Source organism: Prinia subflava, chromosome 1 (genome assembly GCF_021018805.1).
Source record: "Prinia subflava isolate CZ2003 ecotype Zambia chromosome 1, Cam_Psub_1.2, whole genome shotgun sequence".
Taxonomy (NCBI): domain Eukaryota; kingdom Metazoa; phylum Chordata; class Aves; order Passeriformes; family Cisticolidae; genus Prinia; species Prinia subflava.
In genome coordinates, this window is record NC_086247.1 from 86,626,788 (window position 1) to 86,641,733 (window position 14,946).

At 49.4% G+C, this 14,946-nt stretch overlaps 1 long non-coding RNA gene across 2 annotated transcripts in view; it reads right to left on the reverse strand.

The window, feature by feature from the left end:
* LOC134552851 (uncharacterized) overlaps positions 1 to 14,946 on the reverse strand; it is a 72,665-nt gene that overhangs the window by 12,116 nt on the left and 45,603 nt on the right. Inside the window, exons 5-9 of one of the 2 annotated variants that reach the window (XR_010080960.1) lie at positions 12,022 to 12,211; positions 9,725 to 9,869; positions 9,474 to 9,635; positions 5,974 to 6,208; positions 303 to 2,815 (exon numbers count right to left, since the gene is read on the reverse strand). This is a non-coding gene — a long non-coding RNA (uncharacterized LOC134552851). Of the gene's footprint in view, positions 1 to 302; positions 6,209 to 9,473; positions 9,636 to 9,724; positions 9,870 to 12,021; positions 12,212 to 14,946 lie in introns of both variants that reach the window. The other variant, XR_010080959.1, reaches the window with a different exon arrangement.

Consider the following 14,946-nt stretch of genomic DNA (forward strand, 5'->3'; position numbering starts at 1 on the left):
CAGTCTGGCCCCCAAATACTTAAGGGCCATTTGGCTGAGATGCACATGAAGTGGCTGGTCTGCACTTCAGCCCAGTTTGAAATGATTCTCCAGAAGTTGTATTTACTTAAGAGAGTGGGTGGCCTGAATTGTCACGATGTGTTCAAATATTTGGCACTAAATCACAGCTGTCCACTTATTTGCACTTTTGCTGCTGGGCAGCAGGAACACCCCTGGAATCAGTCAGCATCAGATGCATTAATGAGCTAACAGATGTATTATGGTTTACAGTTTGGATTTCTTTTGTTCACATAAATACACACCTCCTCTCCACTTGTTTCCCAGAACAGCATATCTTCTTGAACATGTTGACTTTCCAAGCTTTATTTTATCTGGCCTTTATTAATGAGCTTGCAGAATTCTCTGTTAGACACAGAAAAGCACCTTTCCCCTAGCAGCCTTTCTGAGCATTACACGCCACCTTGGAGAGACTCAGGAGTGTGAGGGGAAACAGTCCAGCCTCCGAGAAGTTCCTCTTCAAAAGCCAAAAGCCATCCTCTGCATGCAAAGATCCCAAGTGAATATGGAACCAATAACAACCAGGAGCAAAGACCTTTACATAAGGAAAATATTTACAAAGTCCGTGTTACAAGTCACATCGTCTGGAGGAAAATGCTTGCACCTTTGCTCTGCAGAAAGCAAGTAATTTGTTGCACCGAAGGAAAGAAAATCTTGTTATCTGGTTTAACACTCCCATGATTGATTCATCCCACTGCTCCATTGCCAGAAACCTTTTATAAATCACAGATATGGCATAGGTCATGATTTAATAACATGCCAAGAAAATTCATCCCATGCAAGAGGACTTCAGGACCGGTGTCAATTCTTTGCAACTTGTATGCCTAATGGATGCTAATTGCAAACTGTAATCATTTTTATTAAACAAATCAACTGAGTTTTTACCAGGGTAATGCCTTAGCCTGGAACCAGTGGGAACCAGGTTTTTGTGTGTGTGAATAAAATAGTTTTTCAGAAGAAAATGCTTATTTGCTGACACTGAAGTTTCTTGTGGGAATACATCACTTCTATAATTAAATTTTCATCTGGAAGATTTTTCAAGTCAAAAATGGAATTTCTGGTCAGAATCATAGCAGGGAGGAACACACAGGAAGCCAGCTCTCAACTGAGCACAGCCAAGCCTCTTGCATCCCAAGCACTTGGCTTAATTATGGAGCCAGCGGCTCATGTGCCATATAGCTGCTCCTTACCTGGTCTTGACCATTTTTGGCTATACTTTTCCAACAACATTTCCTGATTCTCCTTCCAGCCCCTCCCAGGAGCAGGAAGCGCAATGGACAGAAAGCATCTGCTCACTGTACAATTGTATTTTCCGGGAAGCATCCCCAAATGGGTGCTTGCCTCCAGCCGGAGGAGCACAGAGGAGCAACCCCACGGCCAGCAGCCGCTCTCAGCCACGCAACATGATCCGGGAGAGGATGTCTGGCCCTATCTGCCTTCCCCTCCATGTGCAGGAACACACCGTATCAACAGAAAACACCTTTGGTAAGGGCATAGGCACACCTCCCACCCCGGGAGGCTGCACGGCGTTATCTGCAGCAGTGGGAGGGAGCAGGAGAGCGCGGCTGCTGGCACGCCTTCCTACCCTCACAGCCGGATTCACCAGGACAGCCCGGCTGCTTTTTGCCACCGTGATGACCACACACTAGAGCTGCAAGCCTGGTTTCACCGGCCAGTTTGTGACTCTCTTGTGCCCACGGAGTGGTACTGAATAGCTGGAAGGGGCTGGTGAGCCCTCCCCGAGCTCCTCTGCGTTGCACACCTCAGCCGGGCTGCTGCAGCAGAGGTTGAAACCGAATTGTCACCAGCCCCCCGCACAGCCCTGTCCTCCGTTCACCCTCAGGAGGGCAAGTCAGAAGTGGTTCAGCTCAGCCACCACAGTCAAATGAGTCTGAAACACTGTTAGGAGGGATTAAAATCACATGTGAGTGTGTGTGTGTGTGTGGTTTCACAACACCTCCCTCTCCCCACCACCAGCCACACCAGTTCCCTCAAAGAAAAGCAGAACAGTGGAGCACAGACCCAAAGTCATGCCGTGATGCATTAAAGCCTTGTTTTCCCACTGCTTAAAGAACTGACCCAGCCCCCTCAAATGTTCCCAGCATACTTGAATTGTGAGTCAGAGACCACAATGGAGATACATGCCTAGCCTGACAGTTTAAGTCTCTCCTGCCAAATAGCCATCACTGACTTTTTTGCTCTGTCACTCATGAGTCCTGTTCCTGCTGCTCTAGCCACACAAAACACACTGCCTCATTGTGGAAGCCAGAATAACTGTTTGGATGCTTACCTGTAGCGTCTCCAACTTTTCATAATCCCCTTCATGAGAAGTGCTGCTAACAAACCAGATGGAAATTTGCAGGTATTGAAAACTCTTGTCTTTCTACCCTCTGTGGAAGCAATAGAGGATGGAAAGAACAGCAATACTGAAAAGTGAGGCCAGGAAACACTTCATCTTTGCAGGTAGGGTCTAATATTTAAAAGGAATAATAATTCAAGAACAAGATTTCCACAGACTGATCTGGCACCTCACTAAGCAAAACACCCTAAGGCTTAGGAATTAATCTGTGATGGACCCTTCCTTGGGCTTCATTCACCATAGCTAAAGCAATTGCCTGTCATGAGTTAGCATCCAGAGTAGCAAAATAAGTTTTTACTCTTTCAGTTGCAGTGGCAAAAGGCCTGCAGCGCTGAGCAGGGCTTCATTTTCTTCCACACCCCTGCTCCTCCACGTGTCATCCAAACAGCTCATACAGCCCTGCTCGGGACAAAAAGATTATTATTTTACTCACTGTAGGTCACACTCATTTCCTCTTTGTTAATTTTCCTCCACAATCCTGAGTGCTGGAAACATTTTTTGTTAATTAGCCCCCCCTGCTTTTTCTTCCATCAGAAGGCACAGCTCTCACACAATCCGAGCACTCTGGCAGAGAGGCAGAAGGGCTTCAAGGAAATCCCCCAGTAACAGAGTGCAAGGCTTGATCTGCAGTGAGGAGAGCTGGCAGCCCTGCAGTGCACCTCAGCATGCCAGCTGTTGCTCCAGTGGTGGAACCACGCTGGGAGGAGTTCAAGGACCAGCAGCTGAGAAAAAAGCAGACACAACCAAACCCTCCAACGCTACATGAGGTCGAGGTTGTGTGTATGCACATGTGTGCATTTGCTTTACTTTTCTTTTTCCTTCCACTGCAACTAGACTTAGTATTTCTTCAGAGGATTCATGCTTGCACTTGTACCAAGAAATCATTCTCATTATCTCCTTCATCGCCTGGGCTGCCGTGCAGAGAGCAGCCTGCTGTTATCCACCCCTGGGCTGTCTGGGGTTTGGGACAGCTGGGCTGCAAGGCTGGAGAGATGGGGGAGTTTCTGGGCTCTGGGGTGCACAAGGAGGAGAGAGATCATTTTGTGTGCTGCTCATCTGTCTCTACAGGAGCACTGGTTTTCGCCTCTGTAGCACCTGCCATGGGGCACCTGGGGTGGGACACGGGAGCAGAAAGAAAAATAACTTCAAGCAAGATTTACTCCCTTCCCTATTAGTTAATGCTTGCCAAAAAAAGTTATGCAGAGGCAGGGGGTTGAATAGGTCTGAGTGGACTTCACATAACTGATGTAAACATTACACTTTGACATCTCTCTCCTTTCAGGAAGGGGGAATCTTTGACTGAAGCTGTGTCCAAAGCCCTAGACAGAAACCCAGGAGCTCTAGGATGTTCTTCCCAGCTCTGCCTCAGGCTTGAAATTTCAGGACCATGGTGTTTTGCTGACAAACCTGAGCCATGCTAAACTGAAGATAAAATACCAGTGACAATTTCAAACCACCCATCCCAGCACAGCACACACTGCTCCGAGCTGTGCATATGCACTGACCTCTCCCAGCTTGGTCCTGGTGACAGGGTGATACACGGCCCAGGCCAGCTCTCCCTGAACTCCCCACAGGCCCTCATCTAACAGAGACAGGCACTGGAAGTGCGTAACAGGGAACAAGGAAGAAAAAGAAGCTGTTTCGCTGTGCAACTAATACAGATCTTAATATGAATCTCATCTGAGCTGAAAGAAAAACCTTGTTGTACGGTCACAGCAGGTCATACCAGCTAGTGCAGGGAGATGCAGTGCATTTTTAGAGCACACTATTCTGGACAACAAGTTTTGGAAAGTGTTTCTGGAGGTTGAGCCAACCTCACAGTGCTGGCTCCAAATGCATGCTCTTCTCAAAAAAGGCGTTTTAAAGGAGTCTGGATTGCAGCTTCTTTCAGCCCTCCGTCCTCAGAGGCAGTGCAAGCGATCAGACAATTAAAGAGGCATAAGCTGGCCCTGGTAAAGCTTCAGCCCTCAGCTTGCTCCTTAAGCCAAAAATAGAGAATGTCAGCAAAACCACTGCATATTCACCTGGTAAGTTTCTAATGCTGTTTGTCGAGCAGTGGCTGCCACCAGTGCACACCACAACCCTCTCCCTGGTTTCGTGCCACCACCAAGCTGTCAGCTGGGCCATGAGAGTGTCAGCTGCTGCTTGCATTACAAAATCTGGAAGGGATGGACCCTGAAACCAGAGAAGCAGCAAACAAGGACAGCAGCAGAGCAGGACGGGCTGCTCACCAGAAGTATCTCCAGCACACAGGAGATGACAGATTTTCTGGCCACTAAGGAAACCTGCATAAGCACATGTCTTTGCACAATGTGCAATGAACCACTGGCTCTGGTCTTTTGAGAAGGGCATGTAGTGATGGGACAAGAGGTAACACCTTTAAACTGAAAGTAGATTTAGATTAGATACTAGGAAGAAATTTTTACTGTGAGTGTGGTGAGACACTGGAACTGGTTGTTCAGACAAGTCGTAGATGCTCCATTCCTGGAAGTGTTCAAGGCTGGGTTGGACAGGGCTTTGAGTAACCTGGTCTGGTTGTCCCTGCCTGTGGCAGTGGGCTTGGAACTTGATGATCTTTAAGGTCTCTTCCAACCCAAACAATTCTGTAATTCTATGACAGCACATGAGACTATGAGAGCACCATCTTCTCACATCTGACATTCAGACCTGAGGACTTCAGAGGCCTAAAACAAGGGTGCACCTCTTCCTTGCCCCTCCTAACTCACAGCAGTTGCATGGGAGGCAGCAGCACACGTCCTCACTCCAACCCACTGCTGGAATCACCAGCAATCCAGCAGGCTGTTACACCCTTACAAGAGGGCTTGGCAGAGCAGCTTCCCCAGCCAAGGCAAGGTTTGTATCAGGGGCTAAAGATCAAACTGTATCTATCTCTGAACACACCTTTGTTAGTTTTGGCTGCACCCTTTCAGGTATCACCTCCTTCCCCAGGCAAACATGTTCCTATCCCAGGCGCCACAGGCCTGCTGTGCTCCTCCAAGGGCTGCATCCGCCTGCCAGGAATCTGTGCACCTACTGCATCCACATCAGCAGCCCGCAGCCAGGGACAGAGAGCCCCAGCACTAATGTGGCTGCAACAAGGATGTTGCAGGGAGCAGAGGAAGGAGCTGGGAGCAGATTCCTGGTCAGACTGCTGCTCGGTTTTGCTGGAAACTGGAGTGGAAAACTGGCACCGGCATCCATCCACGCCAACAAACATTGCATTCATATGCAGAGCTACAGAGCAAACGATCTGTCAGTTGTTCATCTGGAGAACAGGTTTCACCAGCCTGGATTAAATGATTATGTTGCCACAGCATGTGCTTCTGGCTGCTCTTGGAGATAAAGAAAGTAAGGCACAAGGAGCCTTACAGGAAAGAGGCCTGAGCCTGCAACCCAGCTCCCAACACCTTTATGCTTGGAGAAGGTTCAGACCAGCACAGAGCACGGGAGATGGGGAGCAAGTGTGTTTAAAAGGACGAATTTTGGTGCTGATGCGCTGAAATCGCTAATGCAAGAAAAGACCTCATTCGATTGACAACAGAAGGTGCACACTTTACCTCCAATTACTGCCTCCAGATGTGCACCAGACTGGCTGTATTTCTGAACCTGCTGCTCCTCGTTCCCACAAAGCTGAAGGCAGAGCGAGTGCAGTTGGAGGTCTAACAGCACATGTGCAGCTTCACCAGAGCCTCCGTCCTGACTCCACAAAACCCCCGTTGAGTGACTCCCTTAGGATGTAATTGCAGTCGACTTCATTCCAGGCCATGAGCATATGTCTGGCTACGGACATTACTGCAAGCACAGAAGGAGAGAAAAAAAAAAGAAACAAAGCAGAAAGTGTGAAAAAACACTGGTAATCCAAGCCCCGTCAGGATAATGGGTGTTTTCCTCCATAGAAAAAGGTTACTTCGCTACCTCTGGCAGTCTGGCCAGCTTCCCTGCATTCGTCTTTTGCAGGGAGAAGAGAAAGGCTGGCACCAGCTTTGCAGTCTCAAAACCAAAATATTGCTCCAAACCCATGGGCCGACCAACAACCCCTGAATCCCTCTGGAGCCCACAAGGGTAAAAAGCAGAGGCTCAAAGAGCTAAAATGGCAATATTAGGACTCTCACAGACTTCAGAGAGCGATGAACCCTTGCACCAGGGAGCCCAAGACATCTTTTTCCACTCTGTGGCCTTTGATGGGTTCACCCCCTACAAAGTCCACCCCGTGTCCCCATGTCTCAGGGGATGATGTGTCTGTGGTGGGTGCAGTGAAAGGCGCAGGGATGCAGTCACAGCACAGTGTGGGCAGAGGAGCTGGAGCCACCACTCTCTGCCCCCACCGTGTTTCACAAGATGAGCAGTAGCAGCAGCACTGTTGCTTGCATATTTGCCTCTTTTTTTTTTCCCTCAGAAAGTGGAACCCCATGCTCTGAGCACTGGGAGCTGTTACAAACACTGCACTGGGGAGAAGTCCCTACTAATAGCCTGTAGCAAGCACCCAGCACCCAACGCTCCCAGCTCAAGCACCTGCAGGCTGGCAAATCCCTGAGCCATCCAAAGTAAGGTCTTATCAACGGGAAGTGCCAGCCGGGCCTAAGCAACCCTGAGCTGCCCTCCCCACCTCGAGTGGCCATGAAAACACAGGGGATTTGTCCAGTTGGGATGGCTCCCAGTCAGGCATTTAGGTTTATGGCTCACGGACAGGTTTTTAAAAATACATCCCAGTGCATGCACGGATGTACTCCAAGATACACTTATATCCACAAGCACATGACCCGGGAGGTGGGTTAGAGCTGAAGTGACTCAGCCTCCCGGTTACAGGAACAAAATTAGCAACCACTCACAGACGTCTTATGTCTTAGATGGGGCTAGATGGCACTGTAAGTTAGTTAATGTCCCTTCCCTTCGCCTCAGGAGATTTCACTTTGGCATTAAGATCAGTGGAAAACCAGGAAAGCTGGTGCTCCCTAGGGTATATTTTCCAGAGCCGAGCCAGTAACTCACACCAAGAGCCTGATTCAACACATTTTCAAGGTACCTAGTTAGGAGCTGTGTCCAACAATTTAGTCATTCTCTGGGTTTTTTTTTTTTAAGAAAATAATTCTTGGCTTGACAGCATTTAAACATATGTTTTCTCCAAATACTTGGCCTACATTTTCCCTTCTTTAATTTATCCCATTTCTCCTCATTAACCCCTGCCCCCCCACCCCCGTTGTTCCCATGCTGGATCCCTCTACCTCTCCCGAGAGAACAGTGATGAAATGACATTCGCCTCCCAGACCTCCTGGCACATCACCCCTTCTCTTCAGGATCGGCCCAGCGGGGCAAAGAGCCCTTTGGCCCGGAGCCCCTGAATCACTTAAGGATGCACAGCTGAAACGGAGCAAAGCAAAGTGGTGGAGGGAGGCGAGGACCGGGCTCGGAGGGACAGTGCCTGGCTGTATTCAGGTCAGAGCATTCCGGTCCCACGGCCTCGGGTGTCTGCCTGAGCTGGTTGGGAGACGAACGAGTAAGGATCTGCCCTAATCTCACACCCAGACCTTCCAGAGCCTCTGCACTCCGGCGAGCGCGCTGCGGCCGATGGCACCGTGCCACCGCAAGGGAACGGCATCCGTGTGGCTGGGGAGGAAGAGGGACGTGCAGTCCTGGAGCAGTACATCTGCCCGCGGGGCTGGGAAGAGGGTGGCCACCTCTTTAATACAGCCCCTATCCCTGCATCTAGCACGCCGATGGGTATCTCTCTCCCATCAGTTAACAAAGGGAGCAATGCTCTGGAGGAAAAAAGAAAAAAAAAAGAAAAAAAAAGAAAAAAAAAAAAAACAAAAAACAAAACAAAAAAAACCCAAAGGGGTGGGGTGCTGGGGTGTGGGGAAAGAAGCATAAAAGCACACCAAGCCCCCCAAACCCCCAAACCACTCTTCCCAGCACAGGATCCCATCAGCTCCCTGATAGTCTGGGTCATTCATGCCTGTGAGTCGTTTCCTCAAGTAACAGATTAGTCACGTACATTTGCAATGGCAGCGATTCTGCCAAATAGCTGAGGAGCGGGGCAGGAGAGCAGCAGCATGACAAAAACAGGCAGAGGAGGGGAGAGGAGAAACAAAACGTTTCTTCCTTTTCTCCCATGCCCCCTCGGCTTTCAACAGCGTTTGCATGCACAAGCTGCTAAACAGCTGCATCACGTGGCGGTGAAATCCAGGCGTTATCTGGGCAGAGACTTGGACAGCCCTGCCTGTCTTTCCTTTTTCACCCCCGGGCTGGCAGAAGCATTGCCCAGCAGCCAGAACACTGGCAGCTTCTCTAAGGTTGGGACCAGAAGCCTCCCATAGTAGGAACAATGTGCGGCAGCTGGGAAAACCTCTCAGTTGAGCTCGCATGCTCCGAGTGACTGACAAATGCCAGACCCCGGCAGGGCTGACATGGGCTCAGGGCTGCAAAGTGTCCCGCTCAGAGGCGAGTCACTCAGAGAGGAAAACAGACAGGTAAAGGCCCCCAAAAGCTCCTGATTAGTACGTGGCTTACTGCAAACAGTTACTTTCTTCTTCCAAGAGCAGGCATGAAAAATCACCGCTGTCATTAGAGCAGCAGCGCGTGGAGCTGCGAGCAAGTCAGACTGCTCCTCTGTGATGTGCGTGCTGTGTCAAACTGCCCCTGTCCCACAACCCTCCTTCCAGCCACAAATGCCCTGGTAGGTAACAAAGAGGGAGATTCAAAGCAAGAACACCTGAGTGATCCAGTAACAAGGGGAAAAAATGCAGCCTGTCTCGGGTCATCTGATTTGTGCGTACATTCCCAGACACTCCGTCTGTCCCCTGTAGTTCAGGGAAATGCTAAATGGGCAGCATGGCCTGGCGAAACTGTGAGGAGGGGAAAAGCAGACGAGTGCCTGGGGGAAAGCTGATGAACTGGTTTTCAAGACGAGCGTTACTACTGCAATAAGAGATAGGGACACATGTAGGCGTTCCCTGTCCCGGTAATAAATAACAGCTACAAAACTCTTATTAACCTCTGTAAAATATGGTAGTTCTGCCAGTCCATCCATCATGAATCTATCTGTTACTGTGGTACTCACTTCAGCTGTCCCAGAGAAAGACAGAAAACACAGCAGGCCAGCCAAACATCCCACATCCCAGCCAAAGGGAGTCACAATTGCAAAGGATGTATCCTTGCTGTCTTAAAAATGATGGTCCTTTCTTGTATCCTCTGCCTTAGGGGGCAGCACTGAAAAAGGAGACTAAAATATAGGCATCACTTCTGAGACAGGAACCTCACCGAGACACACAGTAAAGAAATTTTAAAACAACTACCTCAGGAATCTTCTACCTTTCCCTCCTAGGAACAAGCAGCCCTGGGGTTTGGCCTGAGCATCTGGCCTGGTGAATTCACTTGCAGTCCAAAGAAAGCCTGTCCCCATTCATCAGCAGGGTTGGGAAGCGCCAAGTCTCTTCTCGTCTCTCCATCCCACTTCCTGGAGGGGAATTCAAGGAACAAGTGGCCTGATAGTGCTGAGGGGAGTTCTGTCCCATGTGCTGCCAGGCTTCCCACGCTGTCCCATTTCAGAGGCAGCACAGGGAGGAGGGGGAAACGCATAAATCAGAGCTCTGATACTTGGCACTACACCAGGACATAGATTAGACTACTCAATCATTTTAATTGCTATCCAACAGTAATAATCTATTTAGGTGGTTTACTCTAAAACATGCATAGCCCTTTGGTATGTTTATAATGCTAATTGGGAAGGTCCTGAACCAAACAGCCACCCTGAATAGCAAAGCTGTGTATTTGGGGAGATTTATTTGGTTAGCTGTTTTCAGAACTTCACTAGAATACAGTTTTTCTTAGCTTTTTTTGCTTCAACACATATATTTTTGTCTATTTACTTGTCAATCTCAGGTATCTGGCAGACATAAAAAAATGCAGAGCAGTAACCAAAATTACACACACTTACCATGCAACACAGGGTTATTCTTCGTGTCTTGTTTCTGCCCTGCATATTTAACTTTGTACACTGGTGAGGACTTGGGTGCTCAGGAAGAATGCCATTTTTAGAATTACCAGACTTAAGTAGCTGCAGCTACATAAATGCGGAGTATGTCAAGACCTGAGGGAAGCCAATAGTTTTACTAGCTCATCAGTTAACCCACATGGGCAGGAGTGCAGGGTGTCAGTGAAGGAGATAATCCACCTCCAAGACAGATCCCAGCATGTCTCCATGGGAGTTTTGTGCTTCACAGGGGCACTTTGCTCTCCCTTAAGAAAGATGGTACATCAGAAAAAGTTCCTTCCACTTTACCTGCACTGTTAGCACCGGTGTTATTGCAGGTAGGCACTGGGAAGGACATGCTGGGTATGCAGAAGCTGTTACCTGCCATATACTGAGCAAAACCACAGGGAAAAAGATGGTGCAGCCTCTGCTCTGGCTGTGTTTATCCTACATGTCAATGAACAATAAAAACAGGGCACTGAAAAATAAACCTCACTGCTTCAAAAGGCCCCCAGGAGAGTATCTTCAATGGTATCATATTTTTTCTGTTTCTTTCTGATCCTTTTTTTACTGTTGAAGTTGACATCTTTTTCCTCTTGCTGAACCAGCATTTCCTGACAGCAAACCATAGTCAAAAATTTTCCATCCAGCCCTGAAGTGGATTTCAGCATTTGGTGCTTGTGCACGCTTATGAAAAGAGGTTAATGTCAATCCCAGAAAACTATCTACATGATGTTCAAAAGGATACTGACAGTGAGGAGCAGCACCTGCATTTGGGGAAGCCCAGACTCTCGTTTCTTTGCCTCAGAGTTGGGGTCAGCTCTTCTCTACTCTCTTATATTTGTGATGGTGATCCTCCTTTGCATGTTTGCTGCCCAACTGACCTGTCACTTGGAAAAAAATCCTTCCATGGGGAACACTGTTTTTCGTGACACAGCACAGCCCCTTTTAAATACCCTGGGGACATTCTGATGGTTTTAAAAGCAAACATCTTGGAAAAGAGCAGTGCTCTCCCAATAAACAGCAGTACAGTCAGGCCTCAGAAGGCAAACAAGCAAGGCAGGAGCTTGTGGGAGGAGATGGTAATAAGTACAATAGTCAGCTTCTTAATCACCATCCCCAGTGCCTGATAACCATTACCTTGTTTCAGCTGCCCTGTGCATAACAGTGACAGGACAGCCCTCCACATTTGGAGGACTTTACCCTGCAAAATCTACTCAGGGATGAACAAGCACTGAAATGTAAACACGCCCAAGAACTTTTAAAGGTTGGAAAAGGAAAATCTCTTGTGCTGTGAGAGTCATCAGGCATGAGGCAGCCTGGGTAAAGCAGCCTCCAGTCTACAGCAGTTGCACTCAGCAACCTCAACAGTCAAGGACTTTTTTTGGGAGCAGGGATGGACACAATGAAAACCAGAATTCCTGCCTGCAGGGCACTCAAGCCAAAGCTGTCTTAATATGCTTTTAAAAGCAGGCAAATGACAAGCAAGGCATCATTTCCTTCAAAGCCCGGCGCTCCTCCTCCACTGAGACATCTAGAGCTGCTGTCGTCAGCTTCAGGGGCAATAACTTCACCAGGAGGCGAAGCTGGTTTATGAGAGGGAGGAGGAAGAGTTAAACCAAACTCATCAACCCACCCAGTGTCATCAGCCAGCAGCTCTGAGCACACTCTCACGGGGAAGAGACACGACAGCCCAGCAGCGTGTCCAAGAGAGGATGTGTCCTAGAGGACACAGCTGATTCATCATCCCGCTTAGGAATCTCGGGCAGTTTCAGCTGCAGAGGCCTGACCTGCTTGGCAGCCGGCCGGCCGGCGTCAGCTGCCTCCTGGAAAAGGGAAAGAAAATATAAAAAGCTTTGAAACGACAGAGTGGGCAGAGGAATGGGGAGGAGGGGAAAGGAGGCAGTGTGGGGGGAAGAGGTGGCCTTGCAGGCTCTGGTTGAGTAAGAGGCTAATTCCCCCCCCCACTCCCCGACCGCGACTCCATCTAATTACCCTGTTTCCTCTGAGCTGATTGGAAAGTGGCCTTGTGTCTGGAAAAGGCAGTAAGCATCTTACATGCATCTGTTCTACCTAATCCCTAATAACTAGTGCCTGTGTGTTCCGGGAGAGGAGGAGGGGCTGGGGGAGGACAGGCAGGGAAGGGCCGGGAAGGGTTTCCCGTGTAGGCTGCCGTGTGGCAGAGGGCAGGGCGCCTTGCGGCCGGGGCTGGGGGCTTTCAGGGAGCTCTCACTGTTCCTCTTCCGCCTGTTTCATAATCTGGAGGCCCTTTCCTCCTTCCCCTTGCAATCATAACAAATTTTATTTTAAAAAAAGAGAAAAGAGAGCGGGCTGTGGCTGGGAATAAGGACCCGTTTTGCTGAGCCTCGCTGCAGTTGGGATCTGTGTAAGCCACTCATTTTCCCCTTGCCCTAATCCTGCGTTATCCTTTAGGCATGACGTTCAATTCCTGAAGGGGGGCGGGAAGTGCTCTCCAGGGCCCTGCCTGGTTTGCCCAGGAATTTGGATTGCACTTTTTATGTGCAGCTCCAGGAAGGGGCAGAGGGACAATTATGCAGCCGTTTAGTAGCCAGGCAGGCACATTTTTAGCGAGCTCTTCCTAGTGGGAGCTAATTCAACTCGAGGAGAGCATAGGGATAAACATCTCCATTTGCCAGAAAAAGGATTGTCACAACTGGAATTTACACAAGTTACGAGGAGCCAGGAGCCACTATTTCATTTCACTTGCTTGGCGTCATAAAGCATGTTAGCACTTTAAAAGTGTTGTGAGGCAAGATGGATGCAGGGTGACAACAACTCCCACAGCCCTGCCATGCCCCCGCCCTCCCCTGCCACCATCGGGGCACACCAGACTCAGCCCTGTATCTTGCTCAATGCCCTCAACTTTGCTCCAGCCCCTGGGAAGGGGGGCTCTTGGCCTCCAACACTGCCAGCTGGCTTCTCTTCTGCACGTTCTAGTCCCAGGAGGCTGGGAGAGGGACCCGCTGTGCCCCCTGCACACCTCGCAGGGCGTGCCAGCCTTCCCCTCAGGCTCAACCCACGTGGAGGAGGACTCAGTAACCGATCGCTTTAAACCGGTTTCAAAAAGGTTGGCTGTGCCTCTGTGGGCTGTTTATTTCCAAGAGCTTTCCACATTTATCCAGCCAGTTTTCCACTGTTTTGCTTTTGGATTTTTGCAGTTGCAAGCTTTGAGGGCTCCTCCTTTCAAGAGCCTCCTCACTCATCCCTCAGCACACTAATGGTGCCAGAGGCCCCATGGGCTGATTTCCCATAGGAAGCCCCTGTCCTCACCTCTGTCCAAAAACACTGGGAAGCATCCTGAAAAGAGCAGTGAGATACAGGCATCCACAGGCTGGACCCATCCAGTAACAGTGGACATACAAATTAAGGGGAAGAAGATGAAGCTGATGGCCTTTTGACCTTTGGCGATTCTCATCTGCACACAGGCCTTACGGATGAGCAAGGCGAAACCCAACAGTCCGTATTTCCTGGTTTGTTTTTCTCTCACTTTTTCTCATGGAGCGGTGGTTACCCAAGAAACCTGCTGCCTGCTGATTTTTATTAGGGACCGAGCCACGCTGGGTGGGAAAACCAGAACAAGCTCAAAAGTAATCTCTTGGGCCGCTGTGCTGTTTGTGAAACACCGTGCAGAGGTAAAGGCCTTCAGGTCACCATATGGAAACCCGGCTGTGATTTATACTTCCTCCTCATCCTCCCTCCAAGGGACAAAGGGCTGCCTTGGGGAGGCTCACTTCACCCTGCAGAGGGCTGGCAGCATCACTGCTCACTTTGCTGCTTGCTAGCAGGGCACAATCCCAGCTTTTGTGAATCATCCACCTACCCCATGCGGTACAGGATCCACAGGCTGGAGTCCCCCCAGTGCTCACACGAGCCTGTCGGGGAGCAAACCTCGTGCCAGGGACGGCTGCCCTGCAGTGGAGTACACAGCAGCAGCCCTGCAAGGGTGATGGGAGATGGGGAGAGTCGGCTGCCTTCTGCTTGAGCTCTCGTGACTGACCAGAAAAGTGAAGTGAAAGAGCACAGTGGGAAGCTGGAAGGTCACACTTTGCTTCCAGTGTTGTCCAGATCCTTCTACAGAGCCTCCCTACCCTCCACATGCATAATTCATCCCATGTCACTGTAACTAAACTTAAAGCCCCTTGAGGTAATTTGGCGCAACTTTCCCATGAGTGCAGACTCCTGACACTGTAAGATTAGCAGCAGAAAGAAAAAACAATCACTTAAAAGTGTCTTCAAAACCTCCATCTTTAAGTAATAGATAAGTGGCATAAACACTCAAAGTAGTGTGCCCACAACCACAGGCAGTTTTCTGTTAATTCAGGCTGAAGTACTCTGAAAAGGGAGGTCACCTTCCTCCCAAGCTGCAAAGATGACTTCAGGGAGGAGCTGTGACCACAGGTGTCCCTGTAGCACAGACTTGCCTGAATGTGTGAGGGTTGGCATGGAATGTAAACAGTAGCAAGCAGATGGTATTTTAGGAGGAGAAAATATCAAATTTATGGCCAGAGGTTGTGCTTACAGTTACAACTGCAACCTCACT